The following is a 15,530-nucleotide window of genomic DNA, read 5'->3' on the forward strand; positions in this document are numbered from 1 at the left end:
CAGGCACCCACAATGATAACTTGTTTGTCAACACACTCCAAACTGGGCCCTTTCCCTTTCTTGTCTCACTCGCCTACCCCCTTACGTGTTTGCTGGGATCATCTCCCAAATGCTTGCCTCCAGACTTTGTCTCACAATCTGCCTTTGGGGAAATGTAGACTAGGACAGTACACTTGTCTCCACTTTACACATGGGTACACTGAGGCCCAATGAGGTTAACTGCACACCAGAGGCCATATTCGTTTCTCCTCCATGATGTAACTGTCTTCTGGTCCTTAACATATGACTTTAAGTATCATAAAGCCATAGTTACAGTGTTATGGGGACATTGAATAGGAATCAGTTGGGGATTAGGGGAGATTCTGCAGAGAGAGTGACAGTTAATCTACCCCTGCAAAGATGTGTAGACAATTGCATGCCTAGGGGAGGTGGGCAGAAACAGCGCTAGTAAGCAGTCATATACACAGGAATGACCCTGTGAATTGTTAAAATAGTAAAATGCCCTCCTACAAGATGGTGAGTAGGACTGCCCCCCTCCCTTCAGTGCTCCCACTGCTCTGCATCCCCAACCTTCCCCTGGGATACCCTGGGCCGGCCTGTGATACAGCAACTTATGGGTTAACACAGTAGGGGGCTCTCGGGACTCTAGTCCAGCAAGGGCTGGTGACTATACTGATTGGCTGGTCCCCAGACTTTACTGGTTAGTAAATACTTGTAATAAACCCTCCTGGCAAAAGGAAGAGCACTAGCAAAGATATTTACGGGTAATTCCCATGTTCTTTCTCTCCATTTTCTTTTCAAATGCCCCATTCATCTCACAGCTGAAAAATAAATGTCTACTTGGTAGGTTGGCCAACATAAACTTTTAATGCCATAAGCAATTACCCAGTCAGTACCTTGCCATAGCATGAAAGCTGATGAAACAGAGCTCAGTGCTTATCTGTGAATACTTCCACCTATGGCAGCAGAAACATCTGCTCTTTCAACAGGCCAGTAATTCCCCAGATTTCTCTCCAGTTGGCTTGGGAAAGACCAAGCTTGCAAATTCATGGTTACTGAAAAGTGCTGTCAGTGTGAGGGTCGGTGAGCTGCACAGAGGAAAACAACTGCAAGGGAAGTTCAAACACAACAGATAAACAAGGACGGCCAAGTTCACGTTTCAAGTTGGAAAGCTGTATTTTCACATTAATGAAGGCAACTAACTATTCTGACCCTTCTAACTTGCTCTTCCAGGGGAAGGAACAAGGGGTCGTGATTAAAGACAAAGACTGCAACTTAACAAGTGGACATCAGAGTCCCTTTTATGCCATGCTCTAGATGAGAAATTGATATGTACCAAGGTCTGCTGAATATATTTGTATGTGATTTTACTTTCTAATTGGAAGATACAGGCTTTGCAAGGAGAGAGGGAAATTAGCAATCCCATGAGAAATGGCTAGAACAAGGGATTCAAAAACATTCAAAGTAGATTTCAAAAGGCATATTTTAAAAAGGAATATATGATGATTTTTCTTTGTGTTGATCACAAAGAAGAGGAAGAAAACAGAAGTAATGAAGATACACATCTTAGAAAGAAACGATCAAAATGAGAGACAGGCTAACAATAGCCCCAAAGCCATGTCCTCGTTGGAGGGTTCATTCTTAAAGAAGTTAGCTAACACAGCTAAATCAGTTCCCTCCGGCCACATGCCCCATGATGTCTTTTTGAAAATAACCATCTTGGATAGTAATTGGTCTCCACCTATTCATTCTGGAAGCCAGCTGCCATTAGGGAGTTAAAAATGTAAGATGTTTGATATATACATCAGAGCTGGGAGGGCTGGGAGAGGGGTGGTTAATGCTTCCTTAGTCCTGTCTCCAGAGACTTCCTGTCCCCTCTCAGCACTCCCCAGAGGTGAGCTTGAGCTCTGAAGCTCGGAGGGATGCACGGCTCTGGGCAGCTGGGCATCTTGCTCTGTTCAGTGCATTCTCTGCACTTAGGCCAGAGGTGCTTCTGTCAGCTCAAATAACGACCCTTCTCTCTACATTGCAATTACAGAGCTCTCTGAACAAAAGGAATTTGGTACCAGAGAGGAGAGCCAAGTTTTCAATATTTTACCACCTCACAATTTCATTCTTAAGTATCATTTTGGTGCCTAATACTGTACTGGGCCCTGGGAGGTCCAGTGCCACTGCGAACTTCATGGAGATGGTTAGAGAAATGAAGTTGCCACAGGGAGAGGGATAGTCCCACTTGGAAGGAAAAGGAAGATGAAATGCTGGATGTAGGGTCTTCCCAAAGAAGTTGGAATATGTTCAGGGGAGAGTGTTCGGTTCAGTGGTGGACTATGGTGTTTCAAGTGATGTGACAGGACATAGAAATGTCCAAGAGAACAAGACACTTCAGGCAGGCCTGTGTGACAGGAGCACAGGAGTGAGGTGTGGGGCACAGGCTACCAGGGGAGAAGGCAAGAACTAGGAGGAGTGCCCACCCTGATCCAGGAGGAAGGGGAAAACAGTGGGAAGGTCTGGCACAGAAGAATGACAAGCTCAATTTATGTTTTAAGAAAAGCTGCAATAACTATAACAGTAGTCCTTGTAAATACTTATTGTACCAGGCATCGTCCTAATCACTTTTCATGTAGTTAAACCTCACAGCAATCTTATGGGGTAGGTACCATTATTAGTCCCGTTTCACAGATAAGGCAAGTGAGGCAAGTTAAGTGAGGTGAAGGAAGCTCAGTGGTAGTGCTAGTAAGTGGTGAAGCTCAAGATTTAATACAAGGCAGCCTGCCTCCACAGCCCATGCTTTTCGACATGAGGCCACGTTGCCTCTCATAAATGACCTTTGTCAGCATACACCTGTTAACATTGACATACTAATGCCTCTCCATTTTTCAGAAAGGAAAATTAAGGTAGAAAAAAGCAGATTTGACTCAGAAAAATTGACACAGAAGAATCAATAATATATTCTTTCTTAAAATAATCTAATCAGCCATTTTAGCTCCAGATATTTCTAAAAACAAATTTAAATATAGAGGCAAGACAAGTAAGAAAAGGCATTTCAACAGGAGTCCCTAAATCCTGAATACTGCACTATAAATTGCTCACAATACTGGATGTGCCTAATAAGATGCTTGACAGTGAAATTTGAAAGGTATCCAGGATAGTTTTGCCTCCAACTGTTTTGCCACAATGTTGTAAGGTAATGACTACAAGGCAAATCAGTTAGTCTTCTTCTCAAACCTCCTTTCATTATAGGCAATCACCTCAAGTGGCCATGACACTCATTTGTGTAACAATAACAATAATGAGAGAGAAGAGCTGTGGTTCCACCCCTTCTTGCCAGACTCCTGACATTCTAATCTGGCACTCTTGATTGAATCCTGTAAACTGGCATTTATGACCAAAGTGATCTATACCTTTAATGGAAAAAATTTAGCTATCAGGAAATATGCGCACAAATCATGTAACCGACTATTTACAAACTTCAATGCTAGCTTCTTATTGAAGCATAAACGATTTCAGGGTAATTTCAAAAAGCCACTTACCTTTCTAATGCATATCCATCAATGTGTTAAAGCTGACTTTCTGAGTCTGATTTCAAATGGCAGGCGTCATGTTCCCTGCTAAGATAAAGGCCCTCCTGTCCTATTCAGTCATTGTGAAGGCTCTGTTACAACATCACCACACAATAAATCATGAATGGCTTTGTTATTTATGAGAAATTTTGACTTCTTTGTATTTTCTCACCACATCTTTTCTGTCTTCCTTGTTCTGAGCTTGTTACCTCTTTCTCACTGTCATATTTGGGAGGACTGTTAAGTAAGGCAATTTAAAATGTCCCCTACATCTGAATAGTTGAGTGTGTGTTGAGGAGGTTGTCCAGAGAGCTGTGTTTGGAAGGCAGGTGAGGTAATTCCAAGATGTAAGACAAAGGGTATTGCTGGAAGGCCACCACTCCTATACTCTTTTCATGCCATTTTCCAAGAAGGACAGAGATTTCTCATTGGGCTTCATAATCAATCAAATGACAGAAGATAAGCTTTAGGGTCAAAAGCTCATTGAAGCCACTTTTATTCTTAACAATGGGAAATCAGCTGTGCAGCTGTGGAAAGACCAGCCAGAACCTGTTCCCAGGCATGGGAAACACATTTATGAATACGCACAACTGAGGGCTGGAAAGGGACTTTGCTCATTTAGATTTTGGGTAGGAGGGTTTACTACTACAAACTGTTGATTTTTTGGAGAAGCTGTTTGTGATACTGGCCCTGATGTCAGTTCCCCTACATTAAACCCAGCATATACGGGGTTAAAATCAAAACACTCATCTCCTTTCCCTGCTTACTTCTTGGCTTTCTGACACCAGAATCCATCATCCCCCACGGAGGCAGACAACCAAGGACAGCAACCTGCAGACTCCCTTATCATCCTCCTCCCTGTAGGAAGCCTTATAGGGTTGAATACAGGCTAGTGGGAAAGCACTGACCTGTAAAGTCACAGACTCCCCTCTCCCTACAAGCAGCCACATTCCTTGCAACCTGTAAAGCCCCTGGGGTCCTATCTTTTTGAGATGAGATGAGACAAATTTGAGGGCTCATTCTCATCTCGCTGCTGACATCACCCGAAATAAAAACTCTTTCCTTGTCATAAGCCTTGTGTTCCAGTTTTTATTTGGCCCCTCTTGTGTGGCAGGTAAAGAACCCACGTTACCTAGCCGGTAACATTTGTAGACATGATGCCACATCAAACGCTAGAGAGAAATATGGCACAAGCCAAACCTCCCTAGGAATGGAAGAGATTACCTGAGAAAACTGAGGGAGGGGGCTTTCAGGCACAGCAACCAGGTAAATGAACTTTCTCAGACTAAGGCTCCTACTTAGGACACAGACACTGTAATGTAAACAGAGGAAGACTTTAATAGCATCAATTATGGGGCTGGCTTACTTAAGCAATTGGAGTAGGTTGGGATGACATACAGCTCGGTGCTTGTGTTATTTTGGTTCTGAAGGATAGGGAGAGCAGAAACAGCACGTAAGTTTGACCTTTCACTGTGGCCTATGACATTCAAGCAAGAATTATCCCTGAATGTGGCTAGAAGTGATGCCACCAAACAGTCTCTTACTGGGTATCAAAGAACTCCATTTAGGATGACTCTGCACACAGGCAGTTTATTATAGACTAAAAGATTCTAGCCTGGTTCATCTCCTCAGAACAACTCGCCAGCCACCCAGCTTAATAGGATGAAGCAAACTAAAACTGTCTACCTTGATAATGATTTTGTAATTTGAGAAACTGTTGCTCAGAAAGGTAAAGTTACAAATATTTTCATGTTTATTTTAGGAACTTCCTAAAAATTCATCTACTTGAACAACAGATCACTCTAGTCTCAGGAAAATAAATTCCCATAAGGGTAAATAGTCCTTTTGCAGGATCACTTATCACTCAATTGGCCCAAACCCTCTAATCAAATGATGATTTACTCAAAAAGTAACCCTCCTTGCTGGGCCCACGAATCCAAAACCATAATATCACAGACTTTGCCGAATTCTGATAAAGCCTCCCCCACTGAAAGAAGTACCTTAATACAGAGCCCCAAATCATAAAAATATCTGCCCTTGACCTCAGGCTACTAAGACTCTTTCAAGGTGGTGGTCTCCCTTATTGCAGTAAAGGATCAACATTGCAGGAAAGGATAAAGAACTATGTTGGCAGGTTTGTCAGGGAGTTGGCAGTCAACACCCCAAATTCCAAGCTATTAACTACTATATTCTACTGCTTCGTGGCCTTTCACAGACCAGAGAGTATCAGAGTTAGGTATATACCTAGGAAGGGAATTGCTAGTTTATACGGCCACTTTACGTTTAGCTTTTTGAAGAACTGCCAATCTATTGTCTTTCACTGCATATCTGCTTTGTCATTTAAAGAGAACTAATGCAATCAGAACAAAATGGTCAGGAATTTTAGGGGCTAAAATTGGAATAAAAGATTAAAATAATTAATCTTTTAGATTAAGAATTAATGGGAATTAAAAAATTAATTCGTTGGGGGTAGGGTGATTGAGAAACATCAGTTAGCATGATTAAAATATTATCCCACTACAAATGAAAAAAAGAAATATGGGTTAAGATAAGGTGGAGCCTCATCTCTCACTAGCCCCATGGGAGTTTCATTTAATTTCAGCAGGTGGGGTCAGGTTATCTGCAGGAGCCTAAGAAAAAGTTGGAGGTCAACAGAGCTCTCTCTGGGACCTCATCTACTTCTCCTGTGATGTTGGCATCACTTACTCTTCTTGTTCATCCTTAATCCTGTTTCTTCACTTGAGGGGGATTCTGTTTGCTTATCATTAATTCAGGGTTCTTCCCCATACTTTTCCAGAAATGTGATTAGAACATTTATCAATCAAACAGATTAGCTCAATTTGATACCAAAGGTGATTAAGTATACAGAACTGCATAAAACTCCTTTCTGTTTACACAACTCTACTTACTCTATTTAAGAATAATAGAGGGGCCAGCCTGGTGGCATAGAGGCTAGTTTTGCACGCTCTGCTTTGGTGGCCCACGGTTCACAAGTTCGGATCCCGATCCCAGATATGGACCTAGAGCCTCTCCTCAAGCCACGCTGTGGCAGCATCCCACATAAAACGGAAGGAGATTGGCACAGATGTTAGCTCAGTGACAATCTTCCTCACACACACACACAAAAGAATAATGTAACATGGATGTTATAGACTTCATAGAAAAACAGAGTTATGCAGTAAAGAACTGTGGTTAGGCAAAATAATCTTCTCTACCCTCTCTCTCCCCATCCGCCCCACAAAGATTTCCATTTCCTAATTTCTTGAACCTGTGAAAATATTACATTATATGGCAAAAGGAACTTCACAGACAGAATAATGTTACAGATTTTAAAACAGGAAGATTATACTAGATTACTCAGGTTGGGCCCAATATAATCACATTGGCCCTTCAAAGTGAAAGAGAAAGGCAGAAGAGTCAATGAGAGAGATGTGACTGGAAGAGGAGGCAGGAGAGGTTGGAAGCATGAGAGGGACTCGACCTGCCATTGATGGTTTTGAGGATGGAGGAAGGGAGACACGAGCCAGTGCATCAAGGTGGGATCAACCCACAGCTGCTAGTTAGCAAAGAAATGGAGACCTCAGTCCCATAGCTACAAGGAACAATGCTGGCAACAACCTGAATGAGCAGGAAACAGACTCTCTCCCAGAGCCTCCACCAAGAAACACAGCCCTGGTGATACTTAATTTTAGCCCAGTGAGATCTGTGTTGGATATGTGACCTCCAGAACTGGAAGATAATAAATTTATTGCTTTAAGTCGCTAAATTTCTGTTAATTATTTACAGCAGCATAGGAAACTAACACGAGAAACATGACCAGAAATCTCATATGCTTTCTTATATCAGGGAAATTGTCTCAATTCACTCTCCAAGTGTCTTTGTGAAGAAGCTATTTTGCTTGACTTGACTTTATTTTAAATACATAAGGGATCCATGGTTCAGGGTTGCTAAATGATTTGCTCAAGCAACAAGTGGCAAAGGCAGGACTCAATCAGGCCTTCTGACGCCGTTGTACTTTATAAGGCTATCCCCCAGGAGTCTGAAAACACTTCAAATCTAATTGCTATATTTTAATTTTAACATAATCAGGTCATTCTAGAAGTTATGGCTTCCCAGGGAAAAAAGTAAGGCAGAGTATACATAAACACATCTCTTTCCTTTTATAATTTTGGATCAGCAACACCTGGTGAGAGTCCCTGTTATAATAGTTGAGATGTCTAAACTCATCCTTATTATTATTTCTTCTGTCATATGTATTTTGCTTGAGCCCAAAACGCAGCTAGTAATGAAACTACACAATTTCCACACAGAATGTAGTTGTATATTAATAAACATGAAGTGATTTGCTTGAATGCCTACGATGCAAACAAGAAATTATGAAGCTTTAGTCTTCTTTAATGTCCATGTTTGTGGAGACATATTGATAATTATAAATTCTATTAATCTTCCAGACATTCATAGACAGAACACGGTTATACATCATTGATTACTAGAAGAAATGCTGACAATACAAGGGTGACTCTGTTTCTTTCACTTTCAATACATTTCAGAATATGTACAAATACATATTTCCAAACAAAGGCATTGTCTGTACTAAGGCAGCTCTCTCTTGCAGGCTGCATTTATTGACCCTTTAAAGAAACCATTATTACATACTTAATGGTTGTTTTGGGTCATTAATGCTATTGAGATGTTATTGTTTACTTTTTAAAAACCAATTTCCAGAGATCATAAATAAAAAGCCAAGCATATCCTCAAACCAAATTAGTGGAAATAAATTAGAATCTACTCTAAATCTAGATTAGGTAAATGAAATGTACTGCCTATGGGTGTAAGGGCGATTAGCCAAGTGAGTGGAGTTCCTGGGTGTGAGACAGTGGGGAACAGTGGAGTCTGTGGTCACTTGGAGAACACACACCCTGTCTGAAATGGGAAGCTGCCATTTAGATCCACCTAGCTGTTGCTGTATGGGATAAGAGAACATTATTGCAAGATCTTCTGATTTTTAAAGGAGAAGCCAGAGATGTAGTTATTTTTATGAAATTTCTCAATTCTTAAAATACTGGCAAATGATTAACTTTTTAAACACATTTGCAGTCTGTATTCAGTTTGGGATCTCTCATCTCAGTTTGGCTGAAAATTGGAAAGCAGTACTTACTGTTTTGGATTTGTAAAGAAGCTTTGTAAAATATCACATATTCAGAGACACTGACAAGTGGAAATAACTCTTGTCCCTCTGGTCTCAGGTTAAATGCCGTCTTGCCAGAGACGCCTTCCTTGTCCTCGTTCACAGATCTAGTAACTGCGCAGGGCCATGGTTATAATCCAGATCCACCTAATCTTAAATCTTTCGCTGTTTTGACTCTTCCCCTAATGCGGCATTAAAGAGTAGAGAGGCAGGTGGCAGATGGAACCAGCTTCAAAGGTTTGCTTATTAATCCACTTTCACTAACACAAAAGTAGCCAATGACCCCCACCGGATCTCTCAAGAATAGTAACCCCACTCCATGTTCGCAAGCAGACTGGTAGGTTTCTAAAACTACACATCAACTGGAACAATACTAAAACCTGCTCCTCCTTTTTTCCTGACTTGCCCTGTCAATCAGGGACTAAAACAGTCTATCTTTGCAATTTGAACCAGCCTACAGACCACTTATAAAATTCTTGGGGAACCTGTCTGGTAAAGAGAGATCCTGAACGAATCCTTGAATCATATGGAATTGCTGACTGCAGTAGATTCTGGATAATTCCTCGCATCCGTTCATCCAACAGGCACTGGGAATTCTAAATCAAAAATGACAAGCCCTGTCCCTAAGAAATTTAGAATATAATTCAACTGCTTGTCTGCTCATCTATTCATCTAATTAATACAGAACAAGCCATTTTTATATGCTAAGCATTATGCTGGGTGCTGGGGTATAAAGAAAAATAATCTAGTTAAGCACTAGAAACTGACATTTTTAGCAGTTATAGATGATCTACTGAGCTAAGGATATTAAATTATTATTAAGGTTCTTGCTGTTGTGGCCAACATTTATTGAATATTTACTATGTGCCAGGCACTGTTTTAAGTGTGTTACATATATTACTACGTTTAATTCTAACAGTAACCTTATGAAATTGGTACTATTGTAATTCTGCTTTATAGCTAGCAAGTGGTGGAGCCGAGACTCAGATCCATTTAATCAAGTCAGCTTCAAAGCCTGTAGTCCCCATCATCGACAACAAAGCTATAAATTATAAGAGAAGAGCCATTAATTATGATGAGCAGGAAGGTGATTCCATAAAAGAAGCCTTCAACTTGAAGCTGAAGAAGTACTAGATTTTGACAACTTATGTATTTTTCTCCTTGTCAACATTGCTTTGATTATGGCTATCCATTACCCCATTCTTATATAATACATTGCCAATTATGTGTGTGAATAGACTTTTAAAACATTTTTACTGTTGCAATTATGAAACAATAGAGTGATTAGTAGTTTTACAGGCAAGAATAAGTATTGATTTTGGGATATATAATTTGATTAAACAGTGATTTTGGCAATCCACCACACTTTTTCTGTCTTTCAATGCCTGTGAAAGCCAAAATTCCAACCAGTGTGAAAGATTCAATATTTAACAAAATCATAACTTTTTAAATTAATTTTTAATCACTTCAGTTTAATGAAATGTGAAAAAAATCTTATTGAAGGTGGGCGGATATTTTTTCTTTTCCGATCTAGGCATATTAAAACAAAAACAAATTTCGTTTTTTCCTTTTTGATTGCAACAGTGAATAAGATTGTAAGTAAAAAGTATCATACTTAAATTGCCTCAATTTATTGATAACTGAACAATCCAGACAAAATTATAAATGGTTTCCAATAAAGGTTTCCTACACCTCAAACAATATGACCTAGACTTAGCGTGTCTCTCCGAGTTTTAACTCTTCTTCGCCAGAATTCCTCCACAGTGGCCTCCAGACGCCTCCTGTGGCTCCTGAGGCCACACTCACTTCCAAGAAGAGTGTGTTACTGTCCCAGATAAGCCATCAGATGGTCCGTGAATCGTTCTGATTGGACAGGCGTAGTTTGGCACCCAGCCTCATCACCACGGCCATAGTGATTGGCCTAGGCTGAATCAGGCCCCGCCCCTGGACTTGGGAACTATCCAGGGCAAACCACACAATTTAAAGGAAACTTGGGCCTTCTTCTCAGAAGGAGGAAGTGTGGCTGCTTGCTTCAGATGATGTCCACCTTTAAATAGAGTTCGTGTTCATTTTACATGGTTTTATATACTAATGAAAAAAACCTAAATGCCTACTGTGTGCCAGATACTGTGCTAGATAGGTATATAAAATAATGACGAAAACATGGATTCTACCTTCCAGGAGCTTTCCGTCTCTAGTTAGAAGGTAAGTTCAACAGGGAACAAATCACTTAAAAAGCTAACAATCCCCACATACCTCAGAAAGTCACAAAATTGGGCTATCCTACAGAACGGCAGATGATTGAGGCTCCAGAAAAGGTTAAGTAATATTCCTTCAGAGTCTTCTATTTAAGAGTGTGTGAGTCACTGTAGGAAGCTGCCTATTAAGAATAGTTCCTTTTTTTTTTCACTTTCATTAACATTTTGGTATTTTAAGGAATTTCAGTTATTTGAAACATTAACATTTAGGCATATCTAAATCTCCTACTAATTGCAAATAAATGAAAGATGACAAAAATCACCTTTGTTGCTAACACACATTACATATATAGCATTTACTTCACATCAGAAATTTAGAATTTTTTAACTCATCTACATTTCATTTCTCGCCTTTTTTCTGACACATTCTCCTATCTCAATTTTCAAATAGTACTGCGTTATTCATTCTAAAGCATTTTTTTTTTCTCTTCTCCATCTTGGGAACCACTATTTATCCTTCAAAATCCAGTTCAAATATAAGTCAGTGCCTAAGCCCTTTAAATGCATCGTGTCTATTATAGACCCTTATCCTAGTCTGTGAACTGCGATTGCAGGAACCTGACCTCGTTATCCTAGCATCTCCATTAGCTACCATCCTGCCTGACACACTGCAGATAATCAATGTATATTTGTTGCATTATCCCATCTCCTGCTTCTCCACCAGGAATAATGTCTTATGGAATCTCCGCATAGTAGAATACAAACCTGAGAAAATAAGTCAGGGTTATTTCCATTGGGGTTGCAATTGGGAGGGTAAATGGCTGTGCTTTTTATGATTACCTTTCGATTAACTCCTGTTTGTGTGGAAATATCCTAATGGCAAATCATCTCTTAGCCCACAAAGGAGACAGAGCCCAGCGCTAGTACTCTGGTTGTAAGGGGACAAGATGACATTCCGTAACAGACAGAGCACTCCTAGACACCTAAATTCTGGAGGCTTAGATATAGAACGGCAAAGCAGTCTCGTCTACAGCACTGGGATTCTGAGAACCGAAAGGTCTGATTTCACGGCTCAGAAACTCATTTGCAATTACTGACCACAGAGAAAGCTCTCCTGAAAATTTCATTTGCTAGAGATGATCTGACTGGGGATTGAAAGCGTACTCCCGAGTCTTTGTAAATGAGGAGAAGTATACTTGTCACTTGTAATGCTTTGTTTTGTTCCCTTGACTAGAAGAAAGCAAATCTACAAAACTAAGTTTGCCCAAATTCCACTCTCACAGAAATTTTAACTGAATCAGAATGATTAGAGCAAAAGGAACATCATGAACAGGGTAACCTTGGATAGGATACCAACCACTGGACAGGCTACCTGCGCTGTGGCCCTGGATCTCCGGGTGAGGGGCTGGAGTGCCTCTGGGTACTGCATTTACCTGCTCTTTTCTCTTTTCTTTTGATTCAAATTCAATTTAACAATATCCTTAGGAGCCCATAAAAAGCATCAACAGGGTAACCTCCTATCGAGGCCAGTTATCTCAGCTGCCACCCTAAACTGAATTAACCCAGCCTCTCACCATTCTGAAAATGGCCCTGTTCCCGGATCAGTCATTCAGACTTTTGGTTGCATGCAACACCAAGCATAAACTACTGGATCCACCTGAGAACTCAGGTGTCCTGTCTGCTCTTCCTAACACACCATTCTCAGCATGAAAAAGTAGAATCAAATATGTTCCCACTTAACACCAAGTCAAGCATGCAACCCCTGATCTACCTTCCACAAACAAAACTCCACATGATTTGGTTGGCATTTAACCATAAATGCCAACTTTCCAGGCAAAGAATATTTTTAATTGGGAGCTATTTGGAGTAGTTGGAATGGAATCATATCATTTTCTATGAGGTTTTCAAGGCTTTGGGTTCTCTGCTTTTCTCTTTTCTCTCTCTTTAATGGATGTAAAGGCCATTTATAGGTTAACAGCTTCCTTCTTTTTAGAGCTATAGACCAAAACTCTTTTCTGAGTTTCAGACTGATATCCATTTCATTTTGGTTCTCATATATTTAAGAACAGTAAATAGAGGTTCTCAGGTTTACCCCTCCCACACCAAGCAGTCTTCCTAATCTTGTGTTGCTAACGTCCACACAACTCCTGAGCTCGATGCTTATCACATGAGAGATACTTAAAAGAAAACTCTCGTCAAATGGCTAATCAAATACAATTCTTATGAAGGATAATTACAAACCAAAGAAAGAAAAATAAAATCCGTGTTGATGTTGGTTCTTAAAAATAGTAGACTTAAGAACTCCCAAGTAATATCTAAAGTTGGTAAAGGTTGGTTGGGAGTTCTTGTGTACATGGACAAATTACGCATGCCAGAAATTTAACATTGGTGCAGGGGTTATGCTACAACAGATGAATACATCAATACAATCTCCTGGGTCTTACAATAGGCCCTGAGCACTTCACATGTATACCACAGACCTTGACTCTCTACCGTTACTTCTGGCTGACCCTTCTTCGTGTCACAGAAACAACATCCAAAAAAAGGCATACTTTGGGTATGTTAGCAAGGTTATGCTGCTTTGATTTTGCTTTAGATTACTACCCCTTGGGTTTACCTATTGGGTTTTGTTCATTTTGCTTTCATTTTCTCTGTTTGCTTGCAAGTTTATTGTGCCTTAAGTTCAGGGTAATTTTAGCTGCTTCTTTGGTTTTACCACTCAGTCTTCATCTCAGCCAAGCCTGGCCCTTGCTGTCCGGCTCCATCCATTCTTGGATGCCAGATCACAATCCATTGGGCCCAATCTTTTTGTCAGCTCACTTGGATGGTGGACCTCAGGAGAAGGAGAACTGGACAGGTAGAAGCAGAGGCAGGGAGGGCAATGTGAAATGAGGTAATTGGCCAATGGTGGCTTCACCACCCCCTGCTTTTTGCATAATTGTCTCTTCTTAGAAACCATGACCTATACCCCACTACTCCCAAGACATCAATTCTCTATTTCACTCTCAAGAAGCCTTGCTCTCAATGATTTCCAAAGTGTATCATAAGGCATAAGCTGATAAAAGCCAATGGCATAATTTTCACCTTTGGAATAAACATTAGAAGAAATTTTCTGGGATAGAGCCTGTGATGGTTCATTTTATACATCAACTTGACTGGGCCATGGGGTGCCCATATATTTGGTTAAACATTATTCTGGGTGTGTCTGCGAGGGTGTCTCTGGATGAGATGAACGTTTGAATTGGTAAACTGAGTAAAGCAGATTGATCTCCACAACGTGGGTGGGCCTCAACTAATCCATTGAAGGCCTGAATAGAACAAAGAGGCTGAGTGAGAGAGAACCCTCTCTCTCTGTCTATCTTTGAACTGGGACATCAGTCTTTTTCTGCCTTCAGCCTCAGGCTGGAACTTACACCATTGGCTCTCGTAGGTTTCCGGTTTGCCAGTTGCACTTCTCAGCATTCATAACCCCATGAGCTAATTTTTTATTATCTGTCTATTTTTCTATCTTATTGGTTCTGTTTCTCTGGGGAATCCAGAGTGATGGTGGGACCTGCTGGATAAAAGATAATCGTGTTTGTATATGCTATAAATTCAAGTTATATTTGTGGTCCTGGGAAGCTCTACCCAATTTATCAGCCCTACCCAATATGCCCAGCCACAGTATCTCTGGCGAACATTGTACCTAAGCTCAATGCCACAGGGAGGGACCTGCTGCAGATCCTGTTGGAATGTAACCCCATCCAGCACATCTCCGCAGAAGAGGCCCAGCAGTAACCCTACTTCTCCAACTTGTCTCCCCAGGCTTCAGGACCCCATGTACCAGGCTGGCCCTGGCTTATTTAAGCACCCCCACCCCACCCGGAGGAGAGGAAAAGCAGGGCAGCCATGGTGTGCTGAGCTCCAGCTGTGCTGGGCCAGACAGGGTGGAGGTGTCCTGGCCCATGTTCTTCACTCCCTGGGAAGACTAGTATACTCACTAACTAACAATAATTCCAAACAATTCCAAATTGTAAGCATTACTAGAAGCACACTATTGAATGTTGAACCTGAAATATTAAGAAAAGAAAAAAAGAACAAAAAATGTCCCTACAGCTGTCAGCTAATATCTAGGCAGGTAAGTTCCCAACAGAACGTAAATAACTTCTGCATAACAAAAATAATTATCAGACAAGGGCACTCCATGACTGTGGTGGAACAAGACAAAAGTAAGGCCACTCTGCTACCATATCTGAAACTAGACAGAAACAAGAATATTCTGCAACCTCAAAAATTGCTAAACATCTCTCTTTTCCAGTTCACATAAGTGCCTACTGTTTTCTTTGTTAGTGACACCTCTTGCTTAGCTTTTATCCTCCCATGTCCCAGATAAAAATCTTCAAGACATACACTCATCAAATTGCTACCACTTCCTAAGAGGGCCCAACCCCAAACTGGCCCTTGCTTCCCTAAACCTGCCTAGAATCACCCAGCTCAGCCCAAAGTCTATGATAAATCCCATCCAAACTCCTTCATCCTGAAGGAGGTTTGCTGGCAGGAGGTTGTCTTTCAAACAGCAAGTTAAATAAACCTAAGTATATCCGA

The 15,530-nt window shown here is 40.8% G+C and overlaps 1 protein-coding gene across 13 annotated transcripts in view; it reads right to left on the minus strand.

Annotated features, from left to right (window-relative positions):
• Positions 1–15,530, minus strand: part of GRM7 (glutamate metabotropic receptor 7) — an 828,681-nt gene that overhangs the window by 249,187 nt on the left and 563,964 nt on the right. The window lies entirely within an intron of this gene.

This window comes from Equus caballus, chromosome 16 (genome assembly GCF_041296265.1).
Source record: "Equus caballus isolate H_3958 breed thoroughbred chromosome 16, TB-T2T, whole genome shotgun sequence".
In the NCBI taxonomy this organism is placed as follows: Eukaryota; Metazoa; Chordata; class Mammalia; order Perissodactyla; family Equidae; genus Equus; species Equus caballus.